Raw genomic sequence first — 20420 nt, forward strand, 5'->3', positions numbered from 1 at the left:
GAAACGCGCAAACCAGCAACTTCCTTATAGCAATAGCTAACGTACGCAGTCAGAAATGTCTAGCCGACTCTGACCCACGAACACGGAAGTTTTGGTAAATTACGGCTGCAAACGTTTCTCCAACACAAAATATTACACGCCGCGACCACAAGCATCGACGACACACGAACAACGGGCAGATAAGCGGTATGTTTATTGGACGCAGTTAACAAGGATGTCACTGAACAACAACCGTTACCAGCACATAAATAAGCAGCACTGACCTTTTTTGCGCCTCCTGGCAAAACTCCACTTCGTCGAACAGGAAATGCAGCCCGGGGATATGAAAAAATTCGCAGTTGCACGCTGCAATCAACCCAATCAAACTGCTAAGTTCTAACGGCGCTAAGCTAACGGTTCTCGCCAGCGTGACCGAGAATTTCTTTAGTAAATATCAGGCGCATCGCGCGAGCAATTGAGAAACCCGCTTGGGAATGCCACTGGTGGCGCTGCATGCGGGAGATCGTAAAATTAGCGGAGGGAATCCTGGAAGATGGGAGCGCTGCTGTCGTTTAAAGTGTTGACGCAGTCCCGATTTTCATCCGTCGTCGTCGTACCCGTTGCAGCCCCACTGTACCGTGAATCAACGCAAAAACAGCTCTGCCGTGCTGCTGCTGACGCATGCGCATGAAATGCGCTACTGGAGTGGCGGTCTTTTATCATGGTTTCGGCAAACTTTCGTTCTCGCGGAGGCTTTGGCGATGCGCCCGCATAAGAGCTCGTACAAACTCGGCACATATGATGGCATATATTTGATTCGGAAAACGGGCATATGCGTCTAAGCGGACGTTTACGCCCGCTGAGGCCGAAACAAAGCTCAGATAATAGCCGCGTTAGCGCGTTAGTACTGGCTAAAGTTGTTTCTCGCGGAGGGCCGTTTGTGCGTGCGATATCCAAGCTTAACTTTGGATGACAATTTCTGCGTTACTGTTTACAATGAACGCAAAAGGGCGTGGCTTCATTTACTGCTTTTCTTGACAACAAGCCTTTCAGTAGTCAATAAAATATACTGCGACGCTCTTAGATACCCACGTTATATAAAGCTACTTACAGCTAATTAGCAAGTAATAATACATCGGCCCGTTTCCCAGCCCTTTTCCCTCCTGAACACCAATACTACAGGAAAACAGCAACTGGGGAAGCAGCTGGAGAAGGCGGGTCATTCAATGAACTTCAATTACTATGACAAGACACAACCACAGCAAGTTAACTCTGCACATTTTTGCCGTTACTGCACAGCATAATTAGGAATTACAATGTCATTTCAGCATTAATACATACAAAATAATGCAGGTATCAGGTGGTATATTTAGTTGTCCAAGTTAAGTTCCGTTCACCCAGTCAACCGCTCCCTGCAAACAGGCTTTTGTTTTTGCTTGTGGAAATTAAAAGGGACTCACCTGTTAGCATTAATATCGGACTTACTACGTCATGACCAACGGACTTAAAAACCATCGTGCACCGATACGAATAGTTTTACAAATACATACCGACATTCAGAACGGCCTAGTTTGCTTATTTTAGATATATGTCGCTTCTCTACTGAAACAAAGGAATAAAACTCTCGCATGGTAGACCGCTAGCGCCTTCCAGTGAAGACTGGATAAACCAAAATGCGTTTCTTGTTTTTTTTTATCTCTGCAAAGAAATGATATACAGCAGACTCCCGTTAAGACGAACCCGAAGGGACCGTAAAAATGTATTCGTATTATCCGAAATTCGTCTTAAGCGGAGGTGTATTGCATTGTGGACGTTACAAGAGAAAAATGTTGTGGTTCTTAATCAGCGTTAGTTTTAACCAAGTTCGTCTTAACGAGGGTCTACTGTATTTCTAGAAGAAGCAAACCGGGTCGTTAGTGTCATTTCTGTGAATTTGTAAAAGTTCTTTAATCGGTACATGGTGCTTTCGAATTAGTAAGTCTCATGAATTTGCGTCATGAATTAGTGAGTCCCATATGAATTGGATCAAGTGAGTCACCCTTAATAGCATGCACGAGACGAAAAATGCTAACGAACATCCAAGCATATATAACTACATGCGTGACATGCTGCGTGCAGTGTAAAATGCGGCACAGTCGGTTAACACTATGTATATACCGCATCAGGGCATAAATAACGTGAACTAAGTACCTATTTTACAGCAGATTGTAGCCATTTATACGTTCCTGTAAAGCACTTAAAATTGCGCACGTACTACAACACAGCGAGCTGATGGATGAGCATTGAGCAAGAAACAATGTTTCTGCGGCGCTTTGTGAACCCAAATGCAGAACATGCAATAGTCTCAACAACTATATATATTTCTTTATGAGGTATCCACAAAAGCCAAATGAATTCTTCAGCACTACCACGGCTCTGTCCCAAACGCAGAAGGAGAACCTGAGGACAACTGGTCCTTCTCAAATTCAAGTCATTCGTGATTTCAGACGTACTGCACGTCTGCAATTAGCAAAAGACGATATTCACTAAAGCGGTCTGAGCGCCGCAGACAACCTGAAAGGGGTTCGTGGAATTTCTATTTTCGCTATGATACCCTTTTCTCGCACCTTTCATGCTTTGTACGGTGTTGTTATAGCAGTGGACATATTTTTTTCTGTCAAATAACGTCACTAAAAATATGTCTTAGCTGTCTTATATAAGTAAACTGCTCTAAGACAGTTCCATAGATATCGACGAAGTTTATTAAATGTTATGCGGTGCGTGCGTGTGTGCGTGTGTGACTGCATGTGTGTGTGTGTGTATGTGTGGGTGCGCGGGTGTGCGTTCGTGTCTGTATCTATGTCTGTGGGCGTGTGCGTGCAAGTGCTTAAGTTGTGCGTGCGCTTGTGCGCCAAAGCGCGTCAAATATTTATGTGGTTCATTGTTCCAGTTAATGCAGGATTCAGTGCATACTTCACTGCAGCGCAAAAGTTATGTGGAACAAGACACGAGCAAAAAATATACAAAAGCACTGTCCAAAATTTTTACTGGGACATAAGTGAAACAGTAACTGGAACGGCCGACAGCGCATCCCCTCATTTATTCGGTTCCACATAATAACCACAAACCTAAAGAAAACAAATGGACAGTTCCAGATAAGATCCACTCATATCTCTCGTTCCAGTTATTCTTCGTTTAGATCCAGATAAAAATATGTGGATCGCCCCGTTTAACTGGAACTTACATGGAACCAGATTAAGAGGGCGTATAGGCGTACAACGGAATTAGCGGGGGCACTAGAGCTACGCTTCGAGAGTAATCTGCGCGGACCTAAATCCAAGCTGTGCATATGGTGTAGCACTTAAACCCCTGCAACATCTCCGTTACATTTATGGCGTCTTGACATAAACACTTGACATATAAAATTACATTGTTGAGCGACGTACTGTCAATGCCCATATACTTTTCTTTAGGTGCGATTAATACGTAAATTACAAATGTATGGTAAATATAGCAACCAAGTTGCTTTTGGTTAGACAGTTTTGTGCATACATTTTTAAGTGCATAATCCAATTCGTAGTCGATGGAAATGCTTCGTGCATTAATGTAGCAGTTTTTTGCACACCTATCGAACTCATTACTACAATAAATGTATATCTCTTTCCCGAACTGCAGGATCCCGTTCGTAATAATAGAAGTGCTTCTTGGTTATTTGCAAATATACTAGTCGAAAAAATACTGCTACACGTCTGTGTAAGTAACTTCGAGCTTGCTAGCGCAAAGCTTATTTTCTTTGCCCAGGCACTCCCAATCAATTCGGAGCCCTCCACTACGGTGCGCCTCATCGCTTGCGTAGCGTCGGCGCGTTGAATCTAATCATCAAAAATTATCTTTGTTATGCGCAATTTGTATCGAGCCATTCGGCCCAACACGTAAAGTCCACTTTTCATTTTTTCCTGCCTTAAGTAGGAAGCGTGAATGGATTACGCCTCAAGGATACCAGCCCATGCATACCGACGACTTACGCCATGAACGATAATTAACGGTAGACATGTGATCCGCAAAAAGCAAAAAAAAAAACAGTGTCAATAAAAATGCGCTTTTAAGCAGGCCTTTGCGCAATGGTCTTGCAACAACGAAGTGCGCAATTCCGAATACGTTCGTACAGTTGGCAATGGTTGCAGCAGCAGTCGCGGCATTGGAGCTTGCGCTAACTAGTTTTCCTTTCTGCCACAGTTCCTCGAATCGTGCTAGTCACGCCTGGTTCAGTTCAGAGAGCTGCTGCGTCACCTCCACCGACCTGGCGAGCAACACCAGATCTGCCGAACCGCCAGCCTGACTATGGGATTCGTGCACTGCAGTTTCAAATAAACATGTGGCGCCACCTGGGAGCGGCGCCGGAATTTTTTGTGAAGAACAAAATGAACATATACAGCAGTTCGCTACGCGTCTTAATTTAAACAACAACCGTAAAATAAGTATACAAGAATTACCACGTTTTTTTTTAATGCACAATTGTTATAATAATAGAAATATTACGCTGACGAGTTGTGCGGGAATACAAGCCAAAATAATTTAGAAAATAAAAGCAGACGACAGTACACGGATCAGCTGCCTGCGACGCCGACGTTCACGAAGCACATAGTACCCGAAAAGAAATAAAAAAGAACAGATCCATAAATGCGTTTGCGTATGGGCACGCTACTTGGCGCAAGACCACTGCAAAAAAAATGCCGTGTATCCAGTGCATATTTTTGTAGCGCCTCAAATAGCCTTTGGTGTGCACGCATCTGTGCACGCATCAGAAAATACATGGCACACCCCACGGATATGCATGCTTGAATTGTACGTAGTCATACCAGCAAAATATGAAGCTTTAAAATGAAAACAGAAACGTAAATATTCACGCTACACTGCGACACAACCGTAAACAGATGGACACACCAGCCACAATTCGTAGACTCGCATCTACACTTTTATTGAAAGGACTCTCAAATATCTCAAACATGTACAACTTGTAGTTTGCGTTTGAAAAACGAGTTCAAGTGGGGCTTGTTGCGCAAAATATTTTTGCTGACAAAGATAACTTGCACCAGCACAACTTCACGCTGGCATGTAGTCATGCCAGCGTAGTCACACAAACATCACGTACAACTCTGTCCGCTTTGAAACAATCTCCATTATTCAAAATGGCCTTATTTTATCAAGGCCACTCCGAATGCGAGAGGAATCATTCGTGCACAATTAAAGCTCCTGTTGTGCGATCTACCATATCTGTGCCCGTGTCTATGTCGAGCGATAAACAAGGTAAATAAACGTTCAGAGGCTTTCGTGAAAGCCTCGTATCGCGCATCTACGTCCAAAATTATTCGCATATTAAGTACGCGTTTATAAACACATGAAAGAACTTCAAAAAGCATTGCGATATTTTTATGAGCCTACCCAACGAACTCATCGTAGTTTCAGCAGTTTGAGGTAGAGTTTACTCAAGCAGTTGGCATTTTCAAATACCTGCCTCTACAAACCTCAATCTTAGGGCTCTTGAAGCCGCTTATCCTTGGTGTCGCAATATACACACAAACCCAACACATCAAATCACTTCCTGACATGTACAAGGCACAGTGGAGTGTACACATGGAAGAAATTCGCTTCTGCAAGCACCATGAAGTCGCGTAGTCGGTCTTCTCCTCACAATAAGCTGTCCGCCAACTGCTTGGTTATGCCAGCAGTTCTAACCCAGCCGTTCTGATCTAAGGCTCAATAAATCAGATCCACCAAAGCGACCACAGCAACCAAGGCGTTGCTGGCGCCGTTGGGACGTTATGCCGTTATTTCATGCTCTTCGGGGGCCGGCGGCCCCACAAGAAATTTTCCATTGGTGTAGCGATCACACCCTCCCTCCCTCAGACATACATTATCGCTTCCGCGAGGCGATGCACATACAGATGCACACTCCTGCACTCATGAAAAAAAAAAAAGCTTTCCTTCATGCCTGCAGCGGGCTTCCGTCTTTTTATTTTTATCTTTTATTTGGGCGGCGCTGCTGGTGTTCAGTGGAAGCTGTTGCGAAATGCGGCGCGACCGCGCGCTGCGCGGAGACAATCCCGCGCTGGTTTAATACTGTTTTTTTGTGTGATGCATCGCTTTCCTGTCGCCATTGCGAACCATATTCTATTTAATAAAGTACCGTTTGGCTGTTCGTATCGCATGGCAACAGAAGAGCGGTCATTTCTTCTTTCTCTTCTAATAATCGTACTGCGCGGAATACTATCCTCCGGACGTCGTTTGCTCACGGACTTCAGAAATTATGCCTCTGTTGCCCGCAAGATTGCGCTGTACACAGCACATCAGTGGCGCCACCATACAAGCGCACGAGGCCCATAAAGAGCGGACGGAAACCACGGATCGACATTTTCCTGCAGCAGTCACGGAATTGGAGTGTGCGCTAAGCAGTTTTTTTTTGCTGCCACAATTCCTAGGATTTTTAAAACCACGCCTGATTAGGTTGAGAGAGCTGCTGCGTTGCCTGCACAGGTGCAGCAAAAGAAGATTCTGCGCATGCGCACGACTACCTCGGAAGCGACGACGTCGGTGCGACGTGGCGAGCAACACAAGATATACCGAGCCACCAGCCCGACTATAAGAATTCAGGGAAGCTTGCACCCACACGCAGGACTTGAATGGCGAAGCTGTTGTAGGTGAGCATTTCCTGGAAGATAGTTAAGTTTCAGTATCATTGTTTATTTGCATTGCCGCGGTGCTAGTAATTGTCGTCATATGTTTCGAAAAGGTCGTCTTCTTTTTCTCTGTGAATGGTGGATGCTAAGTCATCCTCAGCAATGTGGACTTTTAATAGCTCTTAGCCATTTACGGGAAGCAGCGGTAGAGGGATCAGCAATATGTTTCGAAAAGGTCGTCTTCTTTTTCTCTGTGAATGGTGGATGCTAAGTCATCCTCAGCAATGTGGACTTTTAATAGCTCTTAGCCATTTACGGGAAGCAGCGGTAGAGGGATCAGCAATATGTTTCGAAAAGGTCGTCTTCTTTTTCTCTGTGAATGGTGGATGCTAAGTCATCCTCAGCAATGTGGACTTTTAATAGCTCTTAGCCATTTACGGGAAGCAGCGGTAGAGGGATCAGCAAGTCATCTCAGGAAGGAGTGAAACTCTTGCGGCCACATCTCCAATTATCCATGATGGCTTCTCAAAAGCCTTAGCGATTCCGCTGTCTGTGTGACTCATAATGGCTTCTAGAGAGTGCGGCAGCTGCAGTGACCTCTACAAATCAAGGCGTCATCATCATCATCATCACATCCTATCTACGCCGACTGCAGGGCAAAGGCCTCTCCCATTAATCTCCAATTACCCCGGTCCTGTGCTAAGTGTGACCAATTTATCCCCGCAAACGTCTTGATCTAATCTGCCCATCTAACTTTCTGCCACCCCCTGCAACGCTTGGCTTCTCTAGGGATCCACTCTGTTACCCTTAATGACCAACAGTTATCTTGCCTTCGCGCTACATGCCCTGCCCACGTCCATTTCTGTTAATTTCTACTACAGTCGAACACGGATATATCGAACTCCAAGGGGATCGCGAAATAGTTCGATATATGAAAAATTCGATATAAAAAATATGGGCTCTGAGACCTCACCTGTCGCGGACGACCATTTACCGATCGGCCCATTCAAGAATGACAACTAATTCCGCACTAACGACGCAACAGGATGCTTTATTTGCGTGAAAAGAAATCACTGATCTTGGCCTGCTTCGTCGTCCTGTTTATGGAATTAAAGACGCCTGTCTCGATTTTCTCGAGGATATCCAGGTGCTACAGCCCACTTCCTTCCATGTCGCCGCAACTACGTCGAATGAAGCTGAACGCAGCCGCCAGTTCACCGGTGGAGTACGATCGTGTAGCCACATCCTCGTCCGGACGATCTTCGCCACTCGAGCTATCAGCCTGGGTTCCTGCAACCGCAGCTACGATATCCTCGTCACCGGCGCTCGCAACAGCCTAAACATTGCTGTCAGCGTTCACGAAGTCGCGGCAGACACTCCGGCTGGAACAGCAGCCGGTAAAAGGGACGACAGCTCTTGAAACGTGTCGTCCATGCCCTCTTCGTCGTCGTCGCCGTCTTCGCAAGCTTCCGAAAATTCGGCCGTCACGAAGCCTGCCTTCCGGAAGCAGTTGGCCACGCTCTGCTTTACGCTGTCCAAGGCATCCGTCCTCATTTGTATGGCCCCCAGCTGGTCAACGTTAAGCTTGGTGCCCACGCGGAGGTTCATCAAAAGACTATCGAAGAGTCGTCTCCTGCGCCCAACCTTGAGTGACTTAGTGGAGCGGTCGAGCGGCTGCAGCCTGGCTGTTGTGTTCGGGGGCAGAAACTTCAGCTCGATGTTGTCGACCTTGCAGGTGGATTGGTTTGCCGAGCAGTTACCCATGAGAAGGCAAGCGTGACGGTCCGAGGCCCCGGCTTCTGTCCCTGTCGGGTTTCGGCGAAGGCACTAAGCGACCGCGGAAATCGGGGGTGCAGCGACCACCGAAGAGCACCTTCCAGCTCGCGCGGCGTTCGATATACCCGATGTCGGGAAAAATACCGTTCGATATAAACGTACGAATTCCTATACTTTTACACAGAATTTTCAAGGGGATAATTCATGAGTTCGATATAGACAATAATTCGATATACCCGTGTTCGATATATCCGTGTTCGACTGTAATATGTCCTTAACACGCGTTTGTTGCCTGACCCACTCCGCTCTCTTCTTGTCCCTTAATGTTACTCCTATCGTCTTCCACCCCATTGCCAGCTGAGTCGTCCTCAATTTAAGTTGAACCCTCTTAGTGAGCCTCCAAGTTTCTGCCCCGTAGGTGAGTACCGGTAAGATGCAGCTGTCATACACTTTCTTCTTGAGGGACAATGGTAGGGTGTACTTTCGTCTTAAGCATTAGCGCTGGAGTTTTTTTGTATATGCGGGGTTGCGCTTGACGACAGCACTGGGGCTTTTTTTGTGAAATCCACTGCTCGAGGCGGGGATTCGGTGATCGTTGCGGGGCACGCGCACATGAGCACTCGCCATTTTATCGTTCCTCAGGGTTTTTGCCAGTTTTATTTTTGCTAAAGCCACTGGGCGTGGCGAGAACGCTGGGTGGTCGCCGCGAAGAACGCGCTCACGAGCGCTCGGCATTTTCTTGGTATTTTTTTTCTGCAACGGCATACTTACGGTCAGTAACAGTGCCGCTGTTAAAAGAACGGACTTAAACCCAGAATCAACACTTTCCGGGAGCAGTCAGGGCATTTGAGAGCGCGCTTAGCAGTTTTTTTTTCTGCCGCAGGGAGGCATTTATTTCATTTTCAGTCTGTCCTTTTACGCCTTTTTGCACACGACAGCTGCTGCCCTGGGATTGGGACGGCGAACACGCTTATTATCATTTTTTGAGCGGTTGGGCAGCACTCTACGTGCTATAGTTCCTCACGGGGTCAACATGGGGGTACCCTTGGCCCAGGCCTCCAACGGCCTCTGCTGCTTTGCGTACCCGCTGAATCAGACCGATCAGGTCTTCACAGCAGTCGCTGGCCAGTAGTGCCTCCCATTCCTCCGCATTAAGTGTTTCTGATATGGAGACAGCCATTGCGCTTTTGCATTCCCATTTGATGTGGGGGAGGGTGTTTTTTTTTTTTTACACAATGGGTACGCGTCTGCACTTTGACTCGAGTAAATACTGCTGAGTATATTGAAGTTTTGGTATGTGCCTCTGCCGTTGTCTGCAGTCGGTGTCTTCGGCCCTCGCAAAGGTTTCATGTGGTGGTGGTTATATTTTTCTAATACCACCATAATATGCCAACGTGACCGAGCAATCCATTGTAGGGGGGAGGAGGGAGGCGGGGTGGGGTGGGTTCTTTGAGGTCGGAATCGCCCGGCGCTCGGTCTATAGTACAGCCTCGAGCTACCTTTTCCGACTCTATGTTACTCTCTATTCCCGAGTGCGCCGGCCCCCCCGGACCGTGTGTTCGATCTTAGGTAGGTGCTTAGGGAGTTCGGGTAAGCCGCCTTTAGCCTGGAGGAGTACACGGAGTGCACGGTAGCTTACTCGTCTCTTCAAAAAGTGCTCACAGGCCTCTTGCGAATCCGAAAAAATTGTAACTGACCGGTCCGTCCGGAAGCCTTCCGCTCTGCCAAGAACAGCGAATGGTGTCTTTTATTCTGCCACCAAGTACTGATAACCGAACCTTTAGAAGATCTCTAATCACTATAATGTTAAGTTTCCTTCCATTTCAGCTGCAGAAGTGTGTTCGAAGATGCCGTGTTTCTGCGTCTTCGGCAATGTTGTTTACAAATGACCCTGTCCAAATGAGTGGTGAGGCCGCAGAAGCGGCAATATGGCAACACTGATAAACAACAAAATGGCCGCCGCTGCTCCCTCGCGTGCCTCAGTGACGGTACACTGCATTTTGTCTACCGACACCAGTTTCATCAAAATGCATAGGCGGCTTCTTTTATGATACGCCGGAATTATAAGGCTGGATATTTGGCGCCGTAAAGCATTTGAAATGTTAAATTTGTCCCACCCAATGAATAGCGCCATCTTTAAAACCACACGTTTACAATAAGCTGATGTGGTACATATAAAGAAACAACAATCGGATTCGTAATGCATACTACCAGTTTCCACAGCTATTAGCGTAGTAAAGACCAAGAAAAAGAAATACGTCTGTTCCATTTAACAGGAAACAAAAAAACGTAACTATAAATTTTGTATTTTTCAGGTTAAACCCTGGACAAAGATGTGGTACAGTTGGCACCCAGTGGCGCTGCTGAATAAGCTAGACTCCATTTCTGATCCCCGGACACGTCACTACCCGCTGGTGCTGAACCCTTTCTTCGTGGTTCTCATGCTCATCTCCTACCTCTATTTCGTCAAAGTCGCCGGACCACGATGGATGAAGCAAAGGGAACCATTCAAAATCACCCACATCATCCGTGTCTACAATGTCGCCATGGTCCTCGTGAACATGGTGATGCTCGTAATCGTCCTCGTCCCGACTTACCTTCCCGGTGGGACATACAGCCTTCTCTGCCAAGGCCTCACCGGCCACTCCCCTGAGTATCACCTCAAGTACTACAGGTGCGGATGGATACTCATCACGTGTAGATACGCGGACCTCCTGGACACTGTGTTCTTCGTGCTCCGCAAGAAGTTCAACCAGATCACTCAGCTACACGTCATCCACCACACCATCGTCGTGATCAACATCTGGTTCTTTGCGCGGTTTGCGCCTGAAGGCCAGCCCGCACTGGGCGTGGCGCTCAACATTTTTGTTCACATCGTCATGTACACGTATTACTTTTTGGCAAGTTTCGGATCCCGCATGCACAAGTACCTGTGGTGGAAAAAGTACCTGACGACGCTCCAGATTGTTCAGTTCTTGATCATCATTGTGCATATGTCCGTACCACTATTTGTCGAGTGTGGCTTTCCCAGGCGAGTCGTCCACATTGCGAACGCACAGACACTCCTCATTCTGTGCCTATTCATCAACTTCTACATCAGGTCGTACATGGGTAACCGCAACTCTTCAACGGCTGAATCCAAGTTCTCGAGCAACCACGCCAAGAAAAAGTAACCGTGTAGACAAGAAGCAACAAAGTACAGTAGCTAGGAATCAATTTTCACATTCTATTGTTTCCATTGATTTCCGAACGGATCTTACCGTCATTTTTCTTGAAGTCCAATTTGGAAAAGCAACATTGCACAAATATATGCAATAAATGTACCGTGAGTGTTCTGTTTATTCTCAAAAAGTTACATCTTTGAAAAATAATTAAAGGAAACAATGCTTTCTGACCTTGTCTGAAGCCCACGTTAGTATACTACTTACAAAAACATTTATGTTGCGACTGAATGTTTACGTTTTTAAGGAAAGGATTCAACTCTATTGCTGCGACACAATGGCCTGCAAATGAAATCGGTGCAATCGGTGACAGGTTACGTGAAGCAATGGCTGTGCGAACGCAGATGTGTTTCTTTGGTCCGCCTAACAGTCGGCAATGGTCGGGTTTGGCAAAGCAGAAACGTGAAAACACGAGGCTTTTTTAAACAAGCTTGTGTGCTTGAGGTGGGAAATCATCTGCGTTGTTGCCGAGCCTGGTTTTTGCCGTGTCGCTCGTGTGCAGTCGCAGTGGGCCCAACGAAATAGAATTTGCTCAAAAGGGTGTTTTCACGAGACATCAGGCGGGCGTGTCCAGTCGACATATTTGATTTACACAACATTTTTATATATAGCTCCTTGTGCACATGGGGAAAACATGGGAAATTACTTTGTGAAAAAAACATTTCCCTTCCGCAAAAAAATTGCCAAAGTCAGGTCGGGTCCTTGGCACGTTGAAAAGCTCGCAGGAAATTTAAAACTTCTCACACTATAAAACAAAACCTACTGCAGCTATCGCCCTAGTTATTTTTATGTAAAGACTTTCAATACCATCAGAAACTTTATGGTATTCGTGATTGGGGCCAAAGCGTATTTGTTTTATTAAAAATTCCCAATTTTGAAAATTCCCCAAATGTCGGGCCGTTTTTCCTCTGCAACTAAACAAGCTAGGTAGTTCAAAATTTTTAGTGCTTTTCATCTGTTATTTTTCAATCTTCATGCTAATTTTAATTTATGTGGTCAAGACGGTTATATTTAAAAAAAAAGCGCTCTACTGCAGCTAGGTAAGGCATTTTGGTATACAATAGTACCCGCTTATAACGATCTCAGATATAACAATCTATCAGTTATAATGACCATATTTTTCTGATGGAGGCGAAAAGCAAAAACGCCCGTGTGTACGAGATTTCGGCGCACGTTAAAGGTCCCCAGGTGGTCAAAATTAATCCGGAGCCCTCCACTACGGCGCGCCTCATCGCCTGCGTTGCGTCGGCGCGTTAAACCCTACAATCAATCAATCATTTTTTGTCCTTGTATTCTGGGAAGCTAATCTTCGGCCAACCGTACTGCACAATTTTCCTAATTTATTTGGGGCCAAGAACACCACGTCGACAGCGCACCTTTTGCCACGTTTTATTTAAGTTATGAGAGAGGCGGTGCTTGTGTGGTATCACGACGGGGTATCTTTTCCTTTGCATTGGCGGTTGCGTTGCGAAACCTGCCGCATCTTTGCCTTTCATCCATTTAAGTAGCTTCTGCACGACCATGACGATAACATTGACAGGGTAGCCTGCCGTCTGCAGTCTACTTATCTGGTTCGAGAAGCTGCCCTTCAGCTTATGGTCACATGACTTTGAAAGTGCTGAGCGTAGTGAAGAAAACACGATGCCATTTTTCTTATTACCTTGGAATGACCTGATGTGAAGTTTAGGACGGGTTTGTGAGATCTGCGGCAGTAACACCAGCATACGTGACCGTTAGTGAAGGTTAATTCCAAATCCAAAACTGCAGTTTGTTTAATTTTGGCAGCTGAAATGTGCACAGCAATCCGAGACCACACTCACTCAACACATTTAAAAGGCCTTCTACATTCAGTTCTACATACTCAACAATTATTACAAAATCATCTACATAACGGAAAATATTTTTTGCCAAGCCACATACATTTCCTTCGATATTTCTGTCAACCCTACCGAGGAATATATTACTAAGCATAGGAACCACCTTTGAACCAATACACGCCCCTCGTTTTTGAACGAAAAATTTATTTTGCCACTTGATAAACCTTGATTTCAAATAGAATTCTAGTATTTACATAAACCTGTTGACTGATACACGGCACTTTTGAATGAAGTCTACTTCGTCGTTCTCTTCAGTGATTTACAGTTTTAGTGATTTCATTATTTCATCGTGAGGGATCATGTAGAACAAATATTGCGCATCAATGCTCGTAGCCTTGCATGTTCCGGGGTTCGACGATTCAAGATACTTTACTAGGGCGTCTGAATTAAGGATTAAATACGGGTCATTCAGGTGCTGGGACCGGAGCTGGTCCTCTAAAAATGAGGACCCCGCCAACTGCCAAGTATGTCTTTCTGTAGCAATTGTGCGGAAAAGACGCTTCTGGCTTATGCGTTTTAACCACGAAAAATGGCTCCAAGTGGAAATCTTTTTCTTTCTTTACTGACAGTGCTAATTGTTCCGCAATTATTCCGCAGGTTCCGCGACGCAGGGGCCAATGCAAAGAAAAAGATACCCCGCTGTGATACCGTATAATCACTGCCTCTCTCATAACTTAAAAAACATGGCAGAAAGGTGCGCTGTCGGCGTGGTGTTCTCGGCCCCAAATAAATTAGGAAAACTCTGCAGTACGGTTGGCCGAAGATTAGCTTCCCGGAATACAAGGACAAAAAATGTGTGCCTGATAAATCATTCAGAGCCATTTGTGAAATGTTCACCGGGTGTCTTGTATATGTTGCCACTTCGGTGTGGAATATATATACGTGGGACAAACCGGGAGGTGCCTGAACACCGGGTTGTCGGAGCACCAGCGTTCATTGAAAGGAACCCGCGTAGTCACCAGGTAAAATACTGCAGCTCACACGGCTGTGTGTCGGTCTTTAAAGAAACCACTGTGTTGTCGAAACACAGAGATTAAACAACAAGGGAAATTATCGAGGCCTTTCAAGTCAGACGATCTGACGACCGATGTATAAGTATGCCCTCAGTAGTGCTGATTGACCGAGAATACGCTTATCTGAGTGACACCGCTGCATGACCACGCAAACCAATATATTAAATTTGTGCAGACAGATGAGCAATAGCGTGGTTTTTTTTGTTTCTGTTTATTCGTTGTAACAATTTACCGCCACGTGGGAGATTGATTTATGTATATTACTAGTGTTTTCTTCAAAATAAACCAGTTTTGAGTGCAGCGCAGTCCTGTCTACTTCTGGATCCCTTTTTGTGTTTTTTTTCGCGCTGATTTTCAATCATAAACAAACGTACAAATGGAACCTCTTGCGCAAACAAAGAAATATTACCGGCCACATGAGCGACTCGTTATATGAAACGCCTTGCGCTTCAAAGACTTTGGTTCATTAGTGAAAGAGCACTAACAACAATAACAACAACAGTCAAAGGCACAGACGATTGCCTTGTGCTACAAAACCCCTGATGACTTTACATAAATGTGAGAAACCGAATTTTACACGCGGAGATTTGTTTACGGACACTAAAAATCCACTGAGCCTACCCATGAAAAGCTTCGTTGTAAAACGTATTTGCGAAGTTTACTGATTTTTAAATAACAGGTCGGTATACTTCGTAATATTTAGCAATGTCTGCCGATCGTTGTACTAGACTCCCTGCATCCTTGACCCATAGTTTCATATATTTACTTGATTCATCTTTGTGTCTGCACGACAAGAATATTCCCCAAGGACGCGGGTTCGATTCTACACGGCGGCCGCTGTCCTGATGGAGACGAAAAGCGGAAACGCCAGTGTGCTCGAGATTTCGGCGCCCTTTAAAGATCCCCAGATGGTCAAAATTAATCAGGAGCCCTCCACTCGGCGAGCCTCATCGCCTTTTGTAGCATACGGCACATTAAACCTTATAATCAAATTAATGATCCCAAAAGTATTCTAGTTGTGAATGAATCAATCAAAAGGTATTTTTCGAGGACATGCGGTAGATTTTCGTACGGCAAAGGAATAGGAATACATGAAAGAAACCAAACAAAACTTTTATTATAAACATCAGCCAGATAACCATGAGGCGACAGTGAAACAAAATTTTGTGATGCAGATTAATCACAACATCAACTTACTACCAGGAAGCGCATGATGGATAACGGTCGTCAACATAGCCAGCATGACAAAAGCGAAAACGGAAAGCTATAACTTGACAACCTAAATCTAATTCCTAACGTTGGAAAAAGCAATACAACACAAAAACCTCCGCACTCGACGAAACAATCAAACAAATATTTAATACACTTAAGTTAAAATAAATTGTACGAGTGATATTGTGCTCTCAGATCACATAAACCAAGCAGTTGAGTGAGCCGTTTACAACATTGCAATGTAAAAAAATACTAGTTGCAAGAGCTCTGCTATTCAAGCAGAGGAAAATGCCTGTAATTTAACGTTGAACTACGAAAATGGGGAATTTTTTCGCCGATTCAAGATGGGTTGCATATTATAAATTAGAAATAAAAAAATTCCCAGCGCCGCATTTCTTTTTAAGAAAAAAATTTAAAATAAAGACAGAAAAATGAACTGCCGCTACATTTATAAACTGCCACTAAATATAATTTTTTCGCCAACTGAGAGAGCGGCGTGGTGTGCTGCATTGGGCCTTTCATGATCATTTCGAAATTTCTTTCAGTTGTTTCTGCTCCAAAATTTCTTTTTTTATATACGTGGTATTTTGCTGTTGTGAGGCATTTTGATATCTTTCGTTTTTTTTTGTTCTGTGCAAGGAAACCGGCACTAAAACCACAGTATTTCCAGGGCACCTGAAACAAAGATTCCTTACTATTACATGATTATTACACTGATAGATTATTATACTGATATATTATTACTACTACTAGAAGTACTATATTATTAGTAGGATACTCACAGCAAGGTCATGGAGTTTCCCTGTTGTGTCCCGCCGTCTCTATCCTGCGCTAGCCCGAACAGGCAACAACTCCGAATTTTATCTTCTTTCCCCCTTCTGTACACATATCTTCGTGGGCTACCTTTAGAGGTAACATGCACACAAAATTCAAGTTTGGTTCATTCGAAAGATTGCATTCGTTATAATAGCGCTGACACCACATTCAAGGAAAATTTCAGTCAAATACGCTATATCATTAAGGAAAAAAAGGATAGCCGTGGGACTCCCAACCTGATTTCCCGCCCTAAAACCTAGGACGTATTATGGGCAGCTGTGCGATTGGCTGTGAACAGAAAAATTCAAATAAAATTGAACAGGGGTTATAAGCGTGCAGAACGAGCTATTTGCGCTTAAATTTAATGAATACTGTTTAAAACAGTAAAATTGGTGGGGTAAACAATGGAAGTTACAAACGCACACGTAAACATAGAAGCACCAGTGCGTAATGCCCGCACTATGCCGGTTATAGCTGCCCAGCCGTCCGACGCGTTGACTGCACTGTCCTACAAACTGGCATAAGCGACAATGTCTTCGGTAACTCTGTTTGTCGATTATACCCAATGTGTCACAAAATGAGCACTTTCAACCGTAACAAACATTATCCAGGCACAAATAGTACTTGTCCTAGATACGCTATTGTAGACATCACGAAACACACGATTCAGCGGGAGAATCAAAATTATGGCTTCAGCTGTTTAATTCTTCACTGAATGAAGCATCGATTGGAGCCGGACTAGCGCGGGGGCACGATAAAACACTAAATCTTTCGAATGAAACAAACTTGTGTTTTGTCTACATGGCTCCTGTAAGATCCCTCGGCAGCGGCACTTTTTGTGTATCGTGCATGTGTTATTCGCGCTTTATAATGTCATTCCATAAACAGCATGGCGGTTTTTATGCATGTGAGCCTGAATCTCAGCCATGCTCGTTTGCTTTTACTATCACTACGCGTGATACCTGTGGTTTTTTGCCATAAGGGTGTTCGGACTAGCTCTTTTTCGTTTTAAGGTGCCTCTCCGGACGCCACATGTCTGCTTCGCAATTTCATTTTGGGAATAAGTAGTGATTGTACTATTCTTTTCACTGGTGATGTTATCCTAATAATACTTATTTGTAAGCTCTCGAACCAACTTTAACCAATGCCGATTCTTGAAACGACATTTTTTTGTGTTAAAGTTTAACGAAGCATTCACACGAAACACTCTACATATTTACTAATTCCAGATTTTCTTTCACATTGCTAACTACGCTTTAACTTTGATTGATTAACCGAAATGTCAAAAGACAGGCCAAGCGCTAAAGAAGCAGCCAATTTATGAAAAAAATTTCCCCAATGATTTTTTACCTATAGCTTCACGCTTCCGCTAAAGGTTATTCTTGGGCTCTGTGGTAATGCTTCATTAGTCCTCGCCAAGCCCTAATTCACCGCAACATATCCCAACGGATATACGACTCTAATCAGCCGTTTCTGCAGTTTTCTTAGCTGTTCATAATTTGCATTTTTTATTCATGGGTGTCATGTTTTTCAGGTCGTCCCGGGACGCCGGAGCGGCATGGCGCTGAGCCTGAGCCCGACAACTCTTCTTGAAGAGCTCCACTCCATATCTGATCCCAGGACAAGAGACTATCCCGTTGTTCTCAACCCTTTCTTCGTATTTCCAGTGCTGGTGGCTTACCTCTACTTCGCAAAGGTTGGAGGTCCAAGATGGATGAAGAACAAGGAACCGTTTCAAATAATCAACATCATTCGCATCTACAACATCACTATGGTATTCGTCAGCTGCGTCTCCCTGGTGGTCCTCCTCATCCCCACTTACCTACCTGGCGGATCCTACAGTCTATGGTGCCAGGGAATAACAGGATACTCCCCCAAGACCACCTCAAATACTACAAGCATGCCTGGATTCTAATCGCCTGGCGCTACGCCGACCTCCTCGACACTGTATTCTTTGTTCTACGGAAAAAGTTCAACCAGGTGACTCACCTCCACGTCATTCACCACACCATCGTGGTGGTCAACATATGGTTCTACGCGCGCTTCGCCCCCGAGGGACAGCCAGCGCTGGGTCTGGCACTCAACATCTTCGTGCACATAGTCATGTACACTTACTACTTCTTGGCGAGTTTCGGGCCCCGAATGCACAAATATTTGTGGTGGAAAAAGTACCTGACGACGCTACAAATTGTACAGTTCTTCATCATCATCGTGCACATGTCCATACCACTGTTTGTAGACTGTGGCTTTCCGAGACACGTAGTGTACATTGGCAACGTGCAGACGTTCCTTGTTCTCGGCCTGTTCATTAACTTCTACGTGAAGGCATACCCCAACCGACACCAGCGACCAACAACGACAAAAGGGGCCACTCACGTCGGCGAAAAGAATAGCGGTGCGCCATTAAAAAATGGGAAGGTTGAGTAAAAGGGCATAGGAAAAGAGGCCACGCGAAACCGTCCTAGGAAACCTTTAAATGAAAAAAATAGCCGTTTTCTCGATGAGTGTTCCTATTTAGAGCCACAAATTTGTTTTACGTGTTGTGGGCGTTAACATGGTGGAAATATTGAAATCAATCATTAAATGTGAATCCATAAATTCTGTGATGAAAACAGTAACGCCCTGTGCGTCACAGGAAATACGCAAGGAGTGGATAACAGATGTTATCCCCCGTTAACAAAAACTGTAGAATTTCAACGTGGAAATAAACAATGTACATACTTGACCTCTAGCTGCGCTATTCTTAAAAGAGTCGTTCTGATAAGCACAGGCGCAGTGCAGTGCAAATAAACAACTGCGCCAAGATTATAATTTCCGCACCTCAGTCGTGTAAACGGCAAGCTTTGCTCAGCTATACTTAAGACCGTACGTTGTTCCAACTGCCTGAAACACTGCACAAACTTTGTGAAAGCCCTACTTCAATTTCTGAATAGAAACAAAGGCTCAAGAAATGTCGCATTAAAGACCATCAAAGTTTTAGTTAATTATTTTTTATTATAGTCTTTTTAGGTGTATTCCGTGCGAAACTGCAGATATCAACCTTGCTCAGCCACCTCCGAGAATACATGAGCTTGGCCCTTCCCGAAAGTTTTGGTGTGAGAACAATTTGGGCAAACTTGTGGTCTGTTACGCAAACCACTTCTCGAGGGGGTATAAACTTGCATTGTCCTGTATAAAACAGGATATACAAATTCACCAGTCAGTATTCTCGATGACGGAAACACCATTAAATGCTTTTTGTCTATTGCAAGCGCTTTGCTCTCATTTAACCAATAGAAGCGATTGCGAGGGGTGACGGCCGTGAGAAATGGAGCTAAGCTCTGCCATTTTCTGTGGTCATGAGCCACCTATGTCAAGGCTGCGTGAAAAATGAAATATGTCCCCTTTTTTTCAGCCCCAGGAGTGGCTGGAGAGTTGTTACGTTGAGAATGGGGCGTTGTGATTCTGATGGCAGTTGTGATGTTTCAAAGCAAACCCGTCTGTGGTACTACATCGTTTCTTAAGATACTAGGTGTTCTATTACTCTGTTTTGGTACAGGGTTTCCTCCTTTCTTGCGTTTCTTTTTCTCGCGTATATCTGCGTACTCGGGGGCATGTCATTCTTATATTCGTTTGTAAATTATTTGTTTTCCCACTGTTTCATCCTCACTGGAAGTTGCAGACTCTGCTGTAAGAAGTGTTTCGATTTATTTCTCAGCTCTCTCTCTCCTCGCTCCCTGTGTTCACCTGTGTATCTACACCGTTCCCTCCCTCCCTCACTCCCTGCCTCCTTTTCTCCCCCTCTCTCTCGCTCTCTTGCTCTTTCAATGTGTCATCCGCCTTATCTATATATATATATACAATCTCTGTACATTTCTTTCTCCCTCGAGC

The 20420-nt window shown here is 44.7% G+C and overlaps 1 pseudogene across 1 annotated transcript; it reads left to right on the forward strand.

Annotated features, from left to right (window-relative positions):
* Window positions 1-6386: 6386 nt before the first annotated feature.
* On the forward strand, window positions 6387-18977 carry LOC144175352 (uncharacterized; annotated as a pseudogene). Its single transcript, XR_013323638.1, has 4 exons — window positions 6387-6656; window positions 10727-11580; window positions 14107-14158; window positions 18085-18977. The product of XR_013323638.1 is annotated as an uncharacterized LOC144175352 (transcript).
* The last annotated feature ends 1443 nt before the right edge of the window (window positions 18978-20420 follow it).

This window comes from Haemaphysalis longicornis, unplaced genomic scaffold (assembly GCF_048455015.1).
Source record: "Haemaphysalis longicornis isolate Haplotype H1 unplaced genomic scaffold, Haemaphysalis longicornis Haplotype H1 scaffold_3, whole genome shotgun sequence".
Lineage (NCBI taxonomy): Eukaryota > Metazoa > Arthropoda > Arachnida > Ixodida > Ixodidae > Haemaphysalis > Haemaphysalis longicornis.